The sequence below is a fragment of the Vipera ursinii genome (genome assembly GCF_947247035.1).
Source record: "Vipera ursinii genome assembly, chromosome: 1".
Taxonomy (NCBI): domain Eukaryota; kingdom Metazoa; phylum Chordata; class Lepidosauria; order Squamata; family Viperidae; genus Vipera; species Vipera ursinii.
Genome location: NC_139512.1, coordinates 98,908,557 through 98,926,562, shown reverse-complemented (window position 1 = coordinate 98,926,562; position 18,006 = coordinate 98,908,557).

Here is an 18,006-nt window from a genome sequence, read left to right as displayed (position 1 = left end):
TGCTGTCACATTTCACCAACCTTTCTATTACTAAAAGTCCATTGTAAGTTTAGCCAAGTACACGAACTCTTTACAAGCTCTACTATTTAAAAATACTTCCTCATATTACGCTTGTAAAGTATAACGTAAATGGTAAGGATAATTTACACTTATTACTTTTTTGAACTCAATTGTTGGCAGAAATGGCTTCTGGCACCCTGCAAAATAGAAGTATTATTGTTCAGATTCCACAGATTGAAGCAAAACATGGATTAAATACAGGATTTAGTGTTTCTCCTTGGAATTCACTGTTAGCTGGCTTGGGAGTTTGTATTGGTTAAAATATTCCCTGAATTGAGTAGTACTTGTAAATTAAATTCCATTCTGTACTACCGTGAACTTCTTTAAGGTAATCCTCAACTTACAACACAATAGAGCCCAAAATTTTTGTCAATAAGTGAGACATTTTTAAAATGAGCTTTGTTCCATTTTACAACCTTTCTTGCCAGAGTTGTTAAATGAATCACTGCTGTTATTAAATTAGTAACATGGTTGTTAAGTGAATCTGGTTTTCCCATTGACTTTGCTTGTCAGAAAGTCACAAAAAGTGAATAATGATTCCGGACACTGCAACTGTCATAAATATGAGCCAGTTGCCAAGCATGTGAATTGTGATCACATGATCATGAGGATGCTGCAATGGTCGTAAGTGTGAAAAATACTTATAAGTCACTTTTTTCAGTGCTGTTGTAACTTGAAACGGTCACTAAACAAATTGTTGTAAGTTGAGGACTACTTGTAATAGTTTTCCTATGAACCCCTTGCAACATTAGGATATTAAGTTAATATTTCTCTCTGCCAGTATGTCCATTTTTCCCCTAAATATCAACATTTTTTTCTGTTACATTGCATAAAAGGACAAGCAGCCCACATCAGGGAAACAATTAAACTAAAATTAAATTTTAAATGGGTTTCATTTAATTTACCATTTTTTCTCTCAGAGTACTTAGTGCATATTTAGTCTCTTTCCTCTATCACACAAAGTACTTGTTTATAACAACATGCAAATTATTATTTTATTATTCTCAGGGAATAATCACTAGGTCCTTTGCAGTCACAATATTCTTCCTGAAATAATGGCTAAATTTATTTGGTAATGTTGGCTGAGTGTTTTTCTAAGAGTGTTCATAGTAATATTTCTATGGCTTTTCTCCACCTTTTTTTTCAACTAATAAATATTTTATGCTCCATTTATATTAATAAAACCATAAACTTAGACTGAGCATTTTTCAGTACTGGAATGGCAATGATCTCTCTCAGGGAGTTATAGAACTCCATAATAATTTTCCAAAATCAGCTACAAGTAGACTTAAAATGATGGTTCCTGATTGGACTTACTATAATATTATTTTTCCACCAATGCTCAACCTCATAATGTTATAGGAAATAATTCCCATTCAGTAGGGCTTCTGTGCTACTAAGTACTAGTTATCTTTTCACACTTGTTCACACTGGTGGCAACATCAACTAATGAATGCCCTTTAATTGTCTCTTCAGCAGTCAGTTCTTTGTGCTTTAATGACAGATCCAGTTAAAGAGGAATGAGTGGAATAATGCTTTGTAATATTTCTATGCTGTGTTGAATAGGAATTCATGATAGAGCCAGAAGTGCAAGGAAGAATTATAGGAAAAGGAAAGAAAGGAAATTTGATTGATAATTGTAGACTAACTGAATATGGCAAAACACCCAATGACAGCTCATAGGGTTTAGTAGCTGAAGTCATATCATTTAAATCAATGTAAGATTTCATGTACATGTGATATAATTTATATTGTACTTCTGTTAAATACATATATGCATAAGCGTGTTAAATGTCATATAAGAAGATATTGAAAACAATCTTTATTCCAAAGTTATTAATACACTAGTCTCTTATTCCCAATGTCCTAATGAATCTATGACTTGTCTTCTTTAAATAGAATGTGACTTCATTGCATTCTGGATGTCTGGCTGCCCGTAAAATTCCATCACTGAATGAGACACAAGAGAAGTTGGAACAAGAGAAAGAAGGGGAAAAAATATCTTCCCAGATCATGTGTGTGTCTGTGTATGTTTTGTGAGAGTAAAGATCCTAGTTCATCAAATAAGATGGCTGAGGGCCTCTAATACTCATTGGATCAATGGACAGAAATATGAGAATTTACTGGGGTTAGTCACAAGACCAGCCTTCTCTACATGATACTTTCTACAGGAGTTGAAATCCAACTTCCATTGTCCATGCTACTGAAGGACTATAGCCATAGCACTTAGACTTATATACGGCTTCAGAGTGATTTGACAGCCCTCTCTAAGTGGTTTACAGAGTCAGCATATTGTCCCCAACAATCTGGGTCCTCATTTTACCAACTCTGGAAGGATGGAAGGCTGAGTCATCCTTGATCAGGTCAGAATCGAATTGCTGGCAATTGGCAGAATTAGCCTACAATACTGCATTCTAACCACTGCGCCACCACAGCTCTTACGGAAGTTAGTCAAACGTAGAAGCTAAAAGGTGGATATGGTTGCATTTGACTATTCATAGTAAGTTCTTTGTGCAATTTATCATACAGTTGTAATAGTTGGGCAAGTGTATATGCAAATGTGTACATTTGGAACACTCCCTATCCATTTTGTGCCACGGCTGCAACAAAGCTTGGATATTTTTTTGCAATGAAACTTGTACTTTCACACAGGGGAAGAAAAAACAGAAACTACCTGAATTATAAGGGCTTTTTTAATTCTACTATTCTGACCATGCTGAGACTTGCTCAAGATTAACTTTGATAGCAAACCTCAGACAAGTTCAAATAAAGAGTTTTGGCTGCAGATTATCTGCAACAATACAAGTAAGAGGAAAGATTCAGTGAAGTGCCTGCTTTGATTATCATTCTGATAATCCTGCTCTAGAAATGTAGTATTTACTCAAAACAATTTTTATTTGCCTTGGCTTCCTCCTAGGGGCCATGAAGTGATAGCCAACATGAAGCACTTCCATAGCCAGCATGTGCATCTGAGTCATATTTATTATCCTTGTTATAAAAGAGTAAAAAAAAAGCACAAGAGCACATTTTTGTTGTTTGGTGCAATCAAGCAAGACTTGAAACTGGAGCCCATTTTGAACCTAGCCTGTCTTTGCAATCTGCAGAGATTTGCCATGCTCCATATTTAGACCTTGTGGGTGGAAGGTTAGAGAAGAGCCAACTGTTTATGCCATTACATCACAGGAATCAGTGCTGTGGATTCCAAGACAATTAATGAAGAGCAGCTGCCTACGTTTCAGTAACTAAAGTGAAGTAATTAATAATAAAAGTGATTTGGTTAACAACAGGATCATCCTACAATGCAAATGAAATAAATCTCCCACCCCGATATACCTTTGCAGAGAGGGAAAAACTCAGCAAAGCTTTAGTAAACCATTTAGACTGTTCCAGTTAAGCTGTTCATACTGAAAAAGTAATATGCCCAGCCCAAATGTTTCCATTTGTAAATAGCAGATGCCTTCAAGAAAATGGCATCATCATTCTTCCCATAGTCTGTGCAGAATATTACCAAAGTATGATTTATGTGTTGTATGGACAGATTTAACAAGCTGAGGCTTTTGTCCAAGGGGCATCTTCAGGCATTCTGAACTAAATTTGTTTTCCTTTAGAGATTTGGGAAACTAATAACAATACAGTTCCTATCCAGAGTGGACACCTATTTCTATAGTTCCCTTCTCTGGTTATATAGTCAACAACAGTTTCTCTTGCGCATTTGTGCTTTCCAGTAGTCTTCGGTGTCTCAAATATATGATTGGGTCTGGTGGAATGGCTTAAATGCCTTGTAAAATAAAGAAAATAAAAATAAATACTGTTTCAAGCCAAAACAGGAATGTAACTTGAGTTTGTTTTGGCTAATGCCTGTCTAGAAAACAAATCATAGCAGTCTATCTTTCTACAGAAAACTGGGTTTTCTTAGACAGATGGTCCAGCTCAGTTGAAACTACCCAATATACTGTACTTTATTGTGTTAGTAAGATCTTAACTGATTATTAACAAGTTAAGCAATTAAATTTATTCATTCCTTTTTCATTTGTAATCTGTTCATTGTAATCATTCCCTGAGTATTATGCTTCAACAGACATTTGAATTCATTCTTGGACATATAAAAGCACTTTACTACAGCATAATCTGTTGAAGAATAGAATTTACTCCTCTGTGGACAGCATCTCTTTTTGGTGTTTTTCTCATCACAATATGTGATCCTTTAAGACCTCTTTTTGACATTCCAATTAATATTCAATTGTCCAAAAACCAGTACAGGTCTTTCAACATATACTGCAACTATTTAGCAGCCCAATTGCCAAATTTTGTACTACCTGGAATTTCCAGACAGTTTTCCAGAACACCTCCATGTAAAATACATTGTGATTCTCTTAAGGTGATGTAAGCAAACTGGGTATAATAGATACCAAATCAGACAAACTCAGTACAAGTTACAACTGGTATCTAACATAGAGTTGCACAAATATGCATCATCTAATATCCAATGGATGGATAAGAATCAAGAAGTACATCTACTCTCAGAACAGGTTAAATCCCAGTCTTTCCGTCAGACTTTCCTACTGGCTGAATGTGTCACAGTGTCGTCGATATTTAATTTCAAGTTCTTCAGTCCATCTTTGGAGTTAGGCAACTCTGAAAGCTATCAACAATCTCCTTGGTATTAGATGATAAATTGCTGGACAGCTATAAATTTGCCTCTGTTGATGAAAGATCAGATTAGTCTGGCATTCTGTTAGGAAGAATGACTAGCCAGATGCTTCAGACAGATAGGTCTGATCTGCAAACCATGTGTCTGAAAGCACATTATTGGAGTATTTCTAATAAGAGTGCTAAGCTAAAGATATCTCCAGTCTTGCTTTAAAGGAGAGACTCACTTTTTAAATTGAAACATGCCAACCCTAGGAGCTAAAATTTTACAAAAGAACTCTATTAGACTTTACTGAAAAGTTTTGGTGTATAAGTTACCTTGGCAGGTGAAATTTGTACACAAATAATATTACACAGAAGAGCAATATATAATACCATTCTTTGAAAAGAAGGTGATGCGAGAATGTTAATTCAATTTCTCAAATTTATAAAATAGTGGTAAATTCCATCCTTTTCTTTATTAAAAATAAATGATGCTAATTTCTGAATAAAAGAAGCAAGAGGGACCCCATCATTACTAGGTTAACTATCAAAAAATGAAATTAAACATTGGTCAGCTTCGGTTATTAACAAAGATTAGGTTCTTGCTATTGGTGAAAATGTCAGAAGAAGTAAATGATTTGAGTCTGGAAATGATTATGCTTAATTGACAGTGCACTTTGGGGAGGGCATAGGCAAAATATGATTTATTTTAAATGATTTAATGCACTGGAGAAGTACTGCACATTTGACAGCCAGCACTGCTGGCTAGAATTAAAAGAGAAATGAATGACAATAAACTGGCCATTCAAAGCTTGAGTAAGTACTACATATAAAAAGCTATGTGGTACCTGAATAATATCAGACTTCATATCTACTGTATGTCTTTGGTTATTCTGTGTCCCTTTGTTTCTAGAGAACAAAAATCTTTGAAGACAAGGCATTTATAGCAAAGAAACTCAACTCATTGAAATCCAAATGCCTGCTTGCATGAATGGAAAAGTATTAAGACACATCTTTTGAACTTGTTTTTTAAAATTACTTTTACTGTGTTCTTGATTTAATTATTTTAAGATGCCTTACATGATGCTGTTGTTTTTTCTTGCTATTTTTTTATATACTGCATTGATTTGTTCTTAGCAAAGACATGTGAAAAATATTAGTTAATTATATTAATAATGATAACATATAAAACAAAAAGTTCATTCAGACTAGATTTAATAGATTGTTAAGTATCTGGAATGGAAAAATAGCACTGACTTACCTCTATTCATTCTCTATTCTATACTATCATATAATGCTGATTTTATAAAATTAAAGACATATCAACATTCTCTTATATTACTTTGGCCCATAACATTCCAGTATCTCCCATGCACATTTCTGCTGATATAGTTTTAGATCATTTCTTATATCTATGATCATATTATCCAATAACTATGCTAAGAATACAAATGAGATCATTATGAGAAATATATATATTTCAATATGAGTGAACTTGAAATTGTTACATCTTAGAAGATACATTGGACTGGAATGTATTTTTTAAAATACTCTTCTAGCCGTAAATAAGGTATAGTGTTTATAGAATAAATATTGTTCATAAACCCACGAACAAAGACTTTTTCATATAAATTACATTTTGCTTCTTACAACTCTCTCTGGTCTTATAAAAATTAACTCCAGAAAGTTTCATTATAACAAAAACACAAAGAGAAATGAAGTTATGAAGGAGCAGAGCTTGGTTCAACTATGCCAACATTAAGTATAATAAGTGCTAAAATTATGAGCCTGATTCACTTCCTGTTGTTTTTATGCTGCAGAATTTCGAAGGACTGGAAAATATTAGGGACTGAAACTTTGAAGTTGATAATTGAATTTGGGGGAAAAAGAGAAATAAAATAATTGTGAAATGTTTGGTATTATTAAAGCTTAAATAATATAAATTTTCTTCTTGTCACGTTCACTATTTAATTCTGATGAATCCAGTAAACAAATAGTGTTTATTGTGACAGAATGAACAGAATGTACGATGGATAAAGCATGACTCATATGTTCATAGGACTCCTGCTCTCTTGCTTGAACATTGCGCCTCTTAGCTGGGGTTTGCTGTACAGATTGAGCTTCTCTTGAATGGCTTGTCACTAAAAAATCTGATACTTTAACTTCAGGAAATGTGTCCTAGTCGTGGATATATTGTTAAAGCAGTTTTAGTGCAAACATCCTCATAAATTACTTGATGCTCTCTGGTTGCATTTTGGAAGCAAAAGACTATAACACAATAGTACAGCACATGTTTACCCCCAGTAATCTCCAACCCATAGGATCTCCAAGTAAGGTTAGATAAATCTTCCAGTTAAAAACATGGAGACCTTTTGTTTGCTAGCATTTGGCAAAGTGTGTGAGACGGACAACCAGTTTGATTTGATATAACTTATCTGATTCTTATCAGATTTTTTTCTGAAGAGCAAAATGTAAGGCATTCAAAAATGTGTGTAGCTGGATTTATTAAGGTTGTGAGCAAAGAAACACCTGATTGTTTGGTGACCCCAGTCAGGAACAAATATTAGCTAAAGAATAAGTATCCTATCTTCATATGTATTGTTTGAAAAATTAGGATATGAAAGGTCAAGTAAATAAAATTTAAATATATCAGCATATTCTATATCTTTTCTGAGTTTCCACTGAACAGACCCCAAACAATATGAGTTCTACCTAGATATGCATTTTTTTAAAGAAGACAATAAATATACTGTATTTGGAATGATTTTACGATCTTCCCTCTCTCTTCAAAAAGTTGGAGAAGTCATATCTGTATAATTATTTTCAGGACAGTTTTTAGAATAGATACAGTCCTTCTATACAGGGCACCTCTGCACAGTCAGCTTCTTCACCCCTCCCCCATACTTTTAAAAAATGATTCATGGTGCCCCTTAACTATCTTCACCATTGACATTTTCACAATGGTCTTAACTCTTCATGTGCTAACCAGCTGACAAGTGGAGAGGCTTAAAATTAAATAGCCAGTTAGCGTCCCTTTCCTATCTTCCTCCAAACTTCCTTCTCTCTTTGTGGATTTTGTAGTTATTTAAAAAAAGAAGACTTCACTGCTTAATGTCAGTGATTCACAGTGATCCACTTCATGATGAATCCAGGATTCTTAACTTTCTATATCTGGCTTAGATCCCCTTGTACCTGTTGTGTAAGAATCACAGTTTATCATCAGAATGCTGATTTGCTATGTCAGAGAAAAGATTCAGCAAAACCAGTGCAATATGACTGGTTGTGAGCAATCCCTCACACATGCAAATCAGCCAAGCAGCTGAGCAGCAGTTACAACTTAGGAGTGACAAGGTTTTTTTCTGATTACAAATTGTTTAACAATCCTAATAGGCACAAAAACTGATTTTCCAAGCATGAAGCTTCTGAGCAGCAGTGTTTCCTCGTTTCCTGGCAGCTTCCACACTCCATTGTTTTATTTATTTGTTTTTAAGTAAAAATAAGTAAAGGCCCTTTATTGAAGCTTTTCATTGTCCATATAGTCACCAGAAAATTTGAGGTACACTTAAAAAACACCTTGAAGTAATAAATAACATTTAAAAGAAACCAGGCATGCTGGATTGGGGTGAGGTGGGAGAAATACACCAGCCTCTGGATCATCTTTATTTACAGGAAAGTCCTTGGATTTGACATAAGCCCCAGAGGATATCATAGGAAATAAGAAAGATAGGCACCACAGTGCAGGTCCACTGTCCAGAATGAAGAAAATGCTGTCAAGAAATCATCAGCAATTTGTTTATATGGTCATTTAATCGATTTAAATGGCTACTCTTATCATGAATGCAATTCTGAGTAGCTGACATGTTAAAATCCTAATAAAAACATTAGCAAAGAATGAAAACTACAATAGTTATCAAGGATAAACCTAGGCAAAACAATTAACAAAGCCCCAGAGAATATCCTGGACTTCAATGCCATGCGAAAGGCTGACCAGTTCAATATATTCTCGGGGCATATGGTGCTCCAGAGGGCAGGTGCTGCAACAGAAATATATTCAGCATATTTCTGAAACCCCATAGGAAGACATCTTTTAACTGAATGGAATAGAGCAGACATGTCAAACACAAGGCCCGGGGGCCGGATCTGGCCCACAAAGTGGTTTCATGTGGCCCGCGAAGCCATCCTGGAAACAGTGAGGGAATGGCCCCCACTGCCTTGTCCCTGGCCCAGAGACCCTTCTTCTGCCAGAGACCCTCAGATCTGTCCCACTCCTGCCCAGGCCCCCATAGGCACCCTTGATGCGAACAATGTAGAGCTGGCCATGCCCACCCAGTAGGCCATACGCCTACCCAGTAGGCCACACCCACACTGGCTATACCCACCTGGCCCCTTGAGGGCAACCGCAATGCTGATGCGGCCCTCAATGAAATTGAGTTTGACACCCCTGGAATAGATGTGTCTTTTTTGCTGGATCTAGTGGGAGAGGTAGAAAGAACTGGGGAGAGATAGTCTGACAAATAACCTGGCCTCATGCCAGTTTGTAAGTTGTATTTTGCCATGCCCATCGGGGAAGCTATTTTCTGAATGGACATTCCCCATAGCAGCATTTACTTTAACAGTGTTCTCAAAGCCCACTGCTTCCTCCCCTAAATTTGGGAACATCTGTACAATCTATGTGGTTGCTAAAACACTGACTTCATGGCACAAAGTCAGTCAGATTGATTGCTGCCACTATCTCCTCTTCCCTCAATTGTTTTCTCTTTTGTTCCCTAATGCTGATAGAATGGTCGGACATGAAAGAAAAGCCAGCTTTCTGCCATCTTGATTTCTGCACCATCGCATTGTATTATCAGCAATTAAAATGGTAGCATCAGAAAGTCCATTTGTTTGTCCCTAGCAGTTCCTGCAGCCAGGCATGCTGTGCTTGGCTACTTTTCATCCAGCAAACCTACTTGGAGAAAGCACCTTTTGAAGACTTCCTTTAGCTACCACTTAGCCAGCTGGCTACCTTTATCTGACCATTTGGGTAGTGGATATAAGATAGAAAAGAAGAAATTATTGCAATATACCTTCAGAAAAATCTTTCCCTTCTTATAGTATAGAGTACAATTCCAGAGGCCTCATCCATTGTAAGATACTTACAATACACAGTATTGTATTATATATGAATGCTCCAACACTGGAAGTTTTTAAGAAGAGACTGGACAGCCATTTGTCTGAAATGGTATAGGGTTTCTTGCCTGAGCAGGACTAGATGACCCTCCAAGGTACCTACCAACATTGTTGTTGTTGTTGTTGTTGTTATTGATCATTGCACAGTCAGCCAGATGTTCAGACTGGATTGGCATTTTTGTCTTCCTATCAAGTCCTTACCAAGGACTTGGGATAGGCAGATGTGGATGTTTGATGGTATTATAGATATCGTCGCAGGATGGAAGCAGTTCCTAGTAAGGATGCCTTTTGCAATTGACTACTGGAGAATTTATCAATGCCAATGGTGTTCAAATGGTGCTCCAATTGTTTTGGGATTGCACCCAAGGCGCCTATTACTATTGGTACTACCCTTGCTTGCCTTTGCCACAGTCTTTCTATTTATATTTGTAGGTCTTTGTATTTTGTTATCTTCTCCAGTTCTTTCTCGTCTATTCTGCTGTCTCCAGGCACTGCCACATCCACTATCCAGACTTTTTTGTTAAGTCTGGAGTGTTATGTTGCAGGTGCTTGTCTGTTTGAATTCTGAAGTTCCAGAGCAACTTTATCATTTTCTATGACTTACTCTATTTTATGATCCCACCAGTTCTTGCTTACAGGCAGATGATATTTCTTGCAGATCTTCCAATGCACCATTGTTGCAACTTTGTCATGCCGCTGCTTGTAGTTAGTCTGTGTGATCTTCTTGCAGAAGCTTACTAGGTGGTCCACTGTTTCTTCAGCTTCTTTGCATAGGCAGCACTTACTGACTGTTGCTGTCTTCTCAATTTTGACTTTGTATGCATTTGTCTTTAAGGCTTGGTCTTGTTCAGCCAGAATTAGTCTTTCTCAACTTTCCTGCTCTTAGCCATTGCCAGGTCTTGTTATTATCTGATTTCCCAGCTATTTTTTTTTAATGTACTGGCCATGTAGTACTTTGTCTTCCCATGCCTCTATTCTGTTCTTCATTTGGTCTTTCTTGTAGGCCAGTTTGGTCTCTCCAGTAGTTAGTAAGCCTTCCTGATATACTAATTTCAGTGCATCTTCATCATTGTCCTTCAGATATTCTTCTGAAGCCATTTTTTCTTCTTCAACCATCTGATGTACTTGCAGCATTCCACGTCCACCTATTTGCCTTGGTAGATAGAGTTTGTCAATGTCACTGCGTGGATGAAGGGCATGATTCATTGTCATTATTTTTCTGGTCTTCCTATCCATTGCTTTTAGTTCTGCTTGAGTCCAGTCCACTATTCCAGCTGTGAATCTAATGACTGGAATTGCCCAGGTGTTGATTGCCTTCATGCTATTTCCTCCATTGAGTTTGGACTTTAAGATCTTCTTCACTCTGTTGTACTCACCTCTAATCTTTTTCTTGACTTCAGTGTGCTTGATGTTGTCAGCTTGAAGGATACCCAAGTATTTGTAGTAATCTTCCTCATCCAGACTCTTAATGTTATTTTCATGGGGCATCTTGATTCCTTCAGTTTTCACTATTTTTCCTTGTTTGAGAGTAAGTGTGGCAGATTTGTCCAAGCCAAACTCCATTGCAATATCTTGGCTATATATACGGACAGTGTTCAGCAGCGATTCTATTTCAGGTGATGTTTTTCCATATAGCTTCAGATCATCCATGTAAAGGAGGTGGGATAGTCTGGCAGATGTTTTTGATATTTGACAGCCATGTCCTGAGTTATTCAGTATTGTTGACAGAGGAAACAGTGCAATAACAAATAGTAGTGGTGATAATGAATCTCCTTGAAATATTCCTCTCTTGATATTAACCTCTCCGAGTCTTTCACCATTGACCTGCAACTGTGTCTTCCACTGTGCCATCGATCTTTGCACAAATTTTCTGATGTTTCTACTGACATTTTGTTTCTAGGCATTTGATTATCCAGTCATGTGGCAGAGAGTCAAATGCCTTTTTATAGTCAATCCATGCCACATTCAGGTTGGTCTTCCTTTTCTTGCAGTTTTCCAAGTTCATTTTGTCTATTTTGGAGTTGATTTTTTTAATCCTCTGCTATTGGGGCGGTTTCCTTTCTGCTCGGGTGGAAAGAGACTGTTTTCAACTAGATGCTGTTGTACTGCAACAGCTACCACACCATTTGGCAATTTGAAAGTTGTTGGTAAGCAAGTAATTGGCCTGTAGCTGCCTGCTATTGCCCCTTTTGTTGGATTTTTCATTATTAGGTAGGTTTTCCCAGTTGTTAGCCACTTTTCAATTTCTCCTCCTTGTAGTATATTGTTGAACTGCTTGGCAATGAGTGGGTATATAACAGTTAGATGTTTCAACCAAAAGCCATGCAGTTCATCTTCACCTGGTGCTGACCAATTTTTGATTTTCCTTGCTCTTTTTTTTACCATTTTTGTTGTTATTACTAGTTCTTTCATTTCAACTTCTGTTTTATTTGCAACCACCTCTTTTAACCAAGCCGCATCCTTGTTGTGTTTCTTTGGGTTATCCCATATATGCTTCCAGAACTGCACTGTTTCTTCCTTGCCAGGTACTGACTGATTCACTGCAATTTCTCCATTGATGGATTGGTAGAAATGTTTCTGATTGGATTGAAATTGGAGGTTCTGCCTATAATTTGCAATTTGAGCTTTGTATCTACTGATTTTCTTGGCTATAGCAGTTATTTGCTGCATTATTATTATTATTATTGTTATTATTATTATTATTATTTTAATTAAACATGAACCTCAGTCAACTGAACATACAAATTGACTGGTGCTGATGGTTGACATGAGTTGCTGCCAGCATTCTAGGTATCAACCAGGTATCTCCTTAAAATGTAAGATGTTCCAAGTAGTGCAATATTTTGTAGCATTGCTGGAGTGATTGCAGGAACCTGCAGTTTCTTGATGTGTTTTGCAAAGTTTTTGGACATAGTTCCCAGTGCCCTGATGACAATGGTTATCACTGTTACACATTTCATCCATAATCTCGCAGTTTTGATGGCCAGGTCATGATATTATTATTATTATTATTATTATTATTATTATTATTATTATTATTATTATTATTATTATTATACAAAATAAGTATACATACACACACAATATACAATATACAGTACCCAGATCAAAAATGTTTTTGAAAACCAGCATGTGCTGAGATCTAAGCTCAATATCGGCATCAGGTAGCGAATTGGCTTCTGTGCACTTGCTCTGAAAGATTCTTTCAGTACAGTAGATACATTCCATTCATGGCTTTATACATCCTATGCTGTGTCATGAGATCTTTCCTTTATAAATGCTCACATTCCAGTCTTAACTAAGCTTATCGTGCCTGGTGTCCCCTGAGACTTGTGGATTTAATTTTCATGAGAAGTTGACCTGAAAGTGGTCCAGTAAGACTTCATCTGAATTGATTAGGATCTGGAACATACTTCCTTAGACAAATTATAGTCTGATGAATAGTGCACTCTCACTTACAGCTGGATTGCCAGAAAGCCAAAATATTTTCTTCTGTCTAGCACTCATCCCAAAGTGACCCTTACATAAAGTTCAGAAAACAATTTCATTTTTAATTCATTTATTTCCATTCCTTACATTTCATCACTAGGCAGTTGAAATATGATTGGTTATAAACATTTTACCTTGAAATTGTTCTCCACAATGCCATCAGCTTGGAGTGACAAAATGTTTTTTCTTTAATTTATGATGTGGTAATTAAAGAATGTTGTTCTTTGGTGACATATCTACTATCCGTACTAAAGGATGAGCCTGCAATAATTTAAGTTAATTTTACAAGATTATGCCAAAAATATGTAGTCAAGCGGAAGTCTAGGCAGAGAGCATTTTCAATATTTCATAAAACATTTTTTTCTATTCATATTGTTTTGCACCTTATTATAGTAGAAAATTATCTGGAACACTTTTCATGAATTTTAATGCAATTTAAGACCTAAACTCAAATGCACAAAATAAAACAAAAAAACAGCAGGGAAAAATCATATTGACCAACAATATAGAATACAATGAATATTAACATTAAATTTAAAAATTCAAATACTAAGATAGCTGGAATTCTTTAAAAAATATCCTGGCAATATAAAGGGTACAAAATAGATGCTAGTCAATGCTTTCTGGACCAGGTATTTTGTTCCACCTATAGTAATTGCTGAAGCTGCCATTTCTCCAGAAAAGCCTCATTTGATACAAACATTTAGAGACCATCTGAAGGACCTCCTAATATTTATTTCAAGTTTTGCTATACATGTGCAAAACAATTTTAGTTACTTGAAGCTTAATAAATACCAAATGCTCTCTGCCAGCCTATGAAAAAGTACTTTTTGCACAATTTCAATTTCATAGAGGAAGACAATCCACCTATGGTTAGGAAAGAAAAGAAGACATATTAATACAAGTTTGAAGACTTGTATTAGTTGCATAGTCACAATGGAAAGACTGTAAGAACTGTGGTGCACAATTCTACAGCTGAATATGTTTCTAGCAGAAATATGGTTAGTAAGATTCTGAGATAATTGTAAAGTATTTTGAAGCTAGGTTCCCAACAAAAATGGTCAACTACATGAAACTAGTAAAATGGTTCAGTTGCATAATGATTCATTATAAGCTCCATTATAGTGAATTGGTAACAATCAAATGAGAAAATGGGAAATGTTTGCAGATGATGCCCTTTGAATGCTGGTTTTAAGGGATTAAAAAATCATGTAAGGATACATGTCTGGAATGAGAGATAAGGCTAGTTTCTGGAATGTTGTGGAAGTCACAAACATGTTCTTTGTTTACATTGCCTTATAATCCAAAGCAAGTAGCTTGAGGTGATTCCAAAGAAGAAGCAGAAAAGAAGAAATGGCGTTCTGGCTGAGAAGCTAAATGATTTTGAGACATTGTCTACATTTTCTTTCAACATGCTAATCCCTGTTGTTGACAGCCACATGTTCTTGAAATGTATGGGTCTGAGACAGACGACTGCAGCAATCAGCTATAAGGCAATCAAGAAATAGCCTTGCAGCATCATATTTTCCAGATATTGAAAAATGCTATTATTGCAGAGGAATCAGTTGTCTCTAGTGGCTTTTAGTATACCTTCCTGCATTCCCAGGCATCTCCTAGCAATTTTTACAATAAAATCTAATCTATCCAAGCCTTTAAAGGGGTGAACTGGATGCCCAGGCTGAGTTCAAAAGGCTGGAAACAGAGACATTCTGTTCTATGACTATGAATGAGATTACTAACCTATTTTAAGTGGGATGATGCATATGGCTGTAAAATAGCTCTGATCTGATATCCATGTCCACTAGGGATTTCAGAGAAAAAGAATCAGATAGTTGCTCCTAAACGGAAATCAGTAGGGCAACCTTCCTCAAATAGGAATGTGCTTCCCCTCTCACACATTCTTGTATGGGTTTATCTCATGTTTTATGATGCCCTAATTTCATAGAATGAGGGAGTTGGGAGGGAATTTTGAAGAGCCAGGTCTAGCCCACTTCTCAGTGCAGGAAGTCAGATTAAATTATCTCTGAGAGAGGACTGCCTAGACTCCATGTGAATATATTCATCAAAGGGAAGTCCACCACTTTCCTGGTAGCTGTTTTCACTCTTGAATGCATCCTACCGCTACAAATTTTTTAAAAATCAATTTGTATTTATTTTAAAAATAAAATGTATGGGTTGCTCTACTCCCAGTGACCCTGGGCAGTTTACAATTACAAATGAGAAAAAAATACAAATTCAAAGAAGAAATCATAAGTGTCTTGAAGACAAACATGTACCTCACCCCAACCTCCCATCCAGCAGAGGTTCAACTATCCCCTTCCCCCAAAGCTTGGGAGAATAGAGAATAAACAGGCCTTTAATAGCTTCTTGAACATCATCAGAGTAGGAGTCACTTGGATCTCTAGGGGTGAAGTGGAATGCTCATTTCAGGGGACAGATAGGACAAACCTTTCTAACGATTAGAAATCCACCCTGCCATAACTTGGGTGGATCATTTTGTGCCCTGTACTTTGGCCTGGTGCAGGGGTAGGCAACCTTGGCTCTTTTGTCATAAAAGAACCAAGGTTGCCTACCCCTGCATCGGGCCAAAGTACAGGGCACAAAATGCTGGCTCAGGAATTCTGGGAGTTGAAGTCCACGAGTCATGAAAGAGCCAAGGTTGCCTACACCTGGCCTGGTGGAATGCAGGGATGGCCTTCTTGTGGGTGACATTCTTTTCAGGGAGTGCTGTCATATCTTCCTGAAATCTGCCCTTCTGGAGACTAAGCACTTTCATTTCCTTCCATCTCCCTCCATAAGACTTTTCCCGCTAGTTCTCTGATCATCCTTGTGACTCTTTTCTGAAGCTGTTCCAATTTAACTGAATGATTGTGCCCAGAACTTTATTTGTACTGACTTCTGATCAACATGCCGCACTACCTCTGAGCATTCTAAGATCTTTTCCCCAGCTATTATTGCTAAGCCAAATATCCCACCTCTTATACTTAAGAATTTTATTTTTGTTTCCTAAGTGAAGAATTTTGCATTTGTCACTGTCATTGTTAAATGCTATTGTGTTATGTTCAGCCATATCTCCAATCTAATGTTTCTCAACCAAAGCAATCTGGCTGGGGAGTCGAAGTCCACAAACCTTAAAGTTGTTAAGGTTGATAACACTGCACTAACCTATTAAGATGACTTTGAATTTGAGTTTTGTCTTCTAGTCATGTATTAGTTATCCTGCCCAGTTTGCATCACTGCTTATCTGATAATCATTTCTTTTATCTCTTCACCCAGCCCACCTTGCTGCATCCCACTTAGTACCTTTCTTTCTTTAGTTTGATGAGAAACTCTCTGAGTACCATTTTGGAACCAGCAATCTAGCTACTTTATTATCATGCTATTCAGACAACTAGCTTGCTACCAGAATGTCAGGGGACACTTGGTCAAATACCTACAGCAGCCCTACACAGACTAAGATAATAAGATAACCCTTTCTGCAGTTCTCTTTCTTATTCCAAATGATTGCTTTTCTTCCCTTGAAAGCTCAGAAATTATGTCTTCTGCAAGGGATACAGAGCTGTTTCTGTATTCCATCATTGTAGAATATTTTCCATCTCTTTTGTTTCTGGCAGTCACTTTCATTTCCTGGATTTACTCCTTTGTCTTATTGTCTTTCTTCTGAAGAGTTGCTTTTTTTGCCAGTTTCTGCCATAATGCAGCCTTTTTTGATCTCATACATATGTACTCTTTCTCATGTTCATTTGCTGTTCTGATCATCTTGTATGTTTTTTAAGCACTGCTATAAATTTGCCTTTACTACAAATTTCAGGAATACAGTTTCACAAATGCATCTATGTTGTAAGTGTTAAATAGCAGGTTCTTTGGTGCAGGAATGAAGAGGTGAAGCTGAGTACAGGATAACTCATTGTTTATTTCATGCTGGAACTGTACTGGGGAAATGTCTGCAACTAACCGCAATATATAGTCTAGCCCCTAGGCAGCAGCCAATAGGTTTTGAATCAACCATTGCCACCTGGAGATAGCCAATTGCTGCACAGGAGACTTAAAGTCTGGGTTGCTAGAGAGCCGTTAGCTGCTCCAGCAACCCACATGGTGTTTCACAAGAGCCCAGTACATAACACCCCTCCCCTTTTAGATCAGACTATGACAACACCAATTAGTCTCAACAATTGTCAAGACTCATTATTCAAACACACAAAAGTAAAGTGATAATAATAAAAATAAAAACAATGAGATTAAACAACGTCTCAATGATCCAGCTTCCATTTGCAGTAATAGACAGTTACAACATAGCACTAGTTTCTGTAGTCTAGTGGCAACAGGATTTACAACAATATATAGCTCTTTATTTTACAATGTAATCTGCAAGATATGAAGGAGGCTTGTGTGCCCTAGAGGAACGTCTCGGAGTTCCCATCACTTTGTGGTCTACCAGCTTACCCAGTGGGCTGGGTAGACTTGTGTCCCTTTGCGCTCCTGAGTCAAGGGGATTCAATGCACTCTGGCTGGCCTCACCAGGTTGGCCCACCCCAGAGTCAGACTGATTGGCAGAGTAGGCACAGAAGTTGCTGAAGTTCTGTTGGCTTGCTCCTTCAGGTGGTCCATGTTGCACTCAGAGCTCCCCAGTTCTCCCTCTGGTTCCACCTCAGTTAA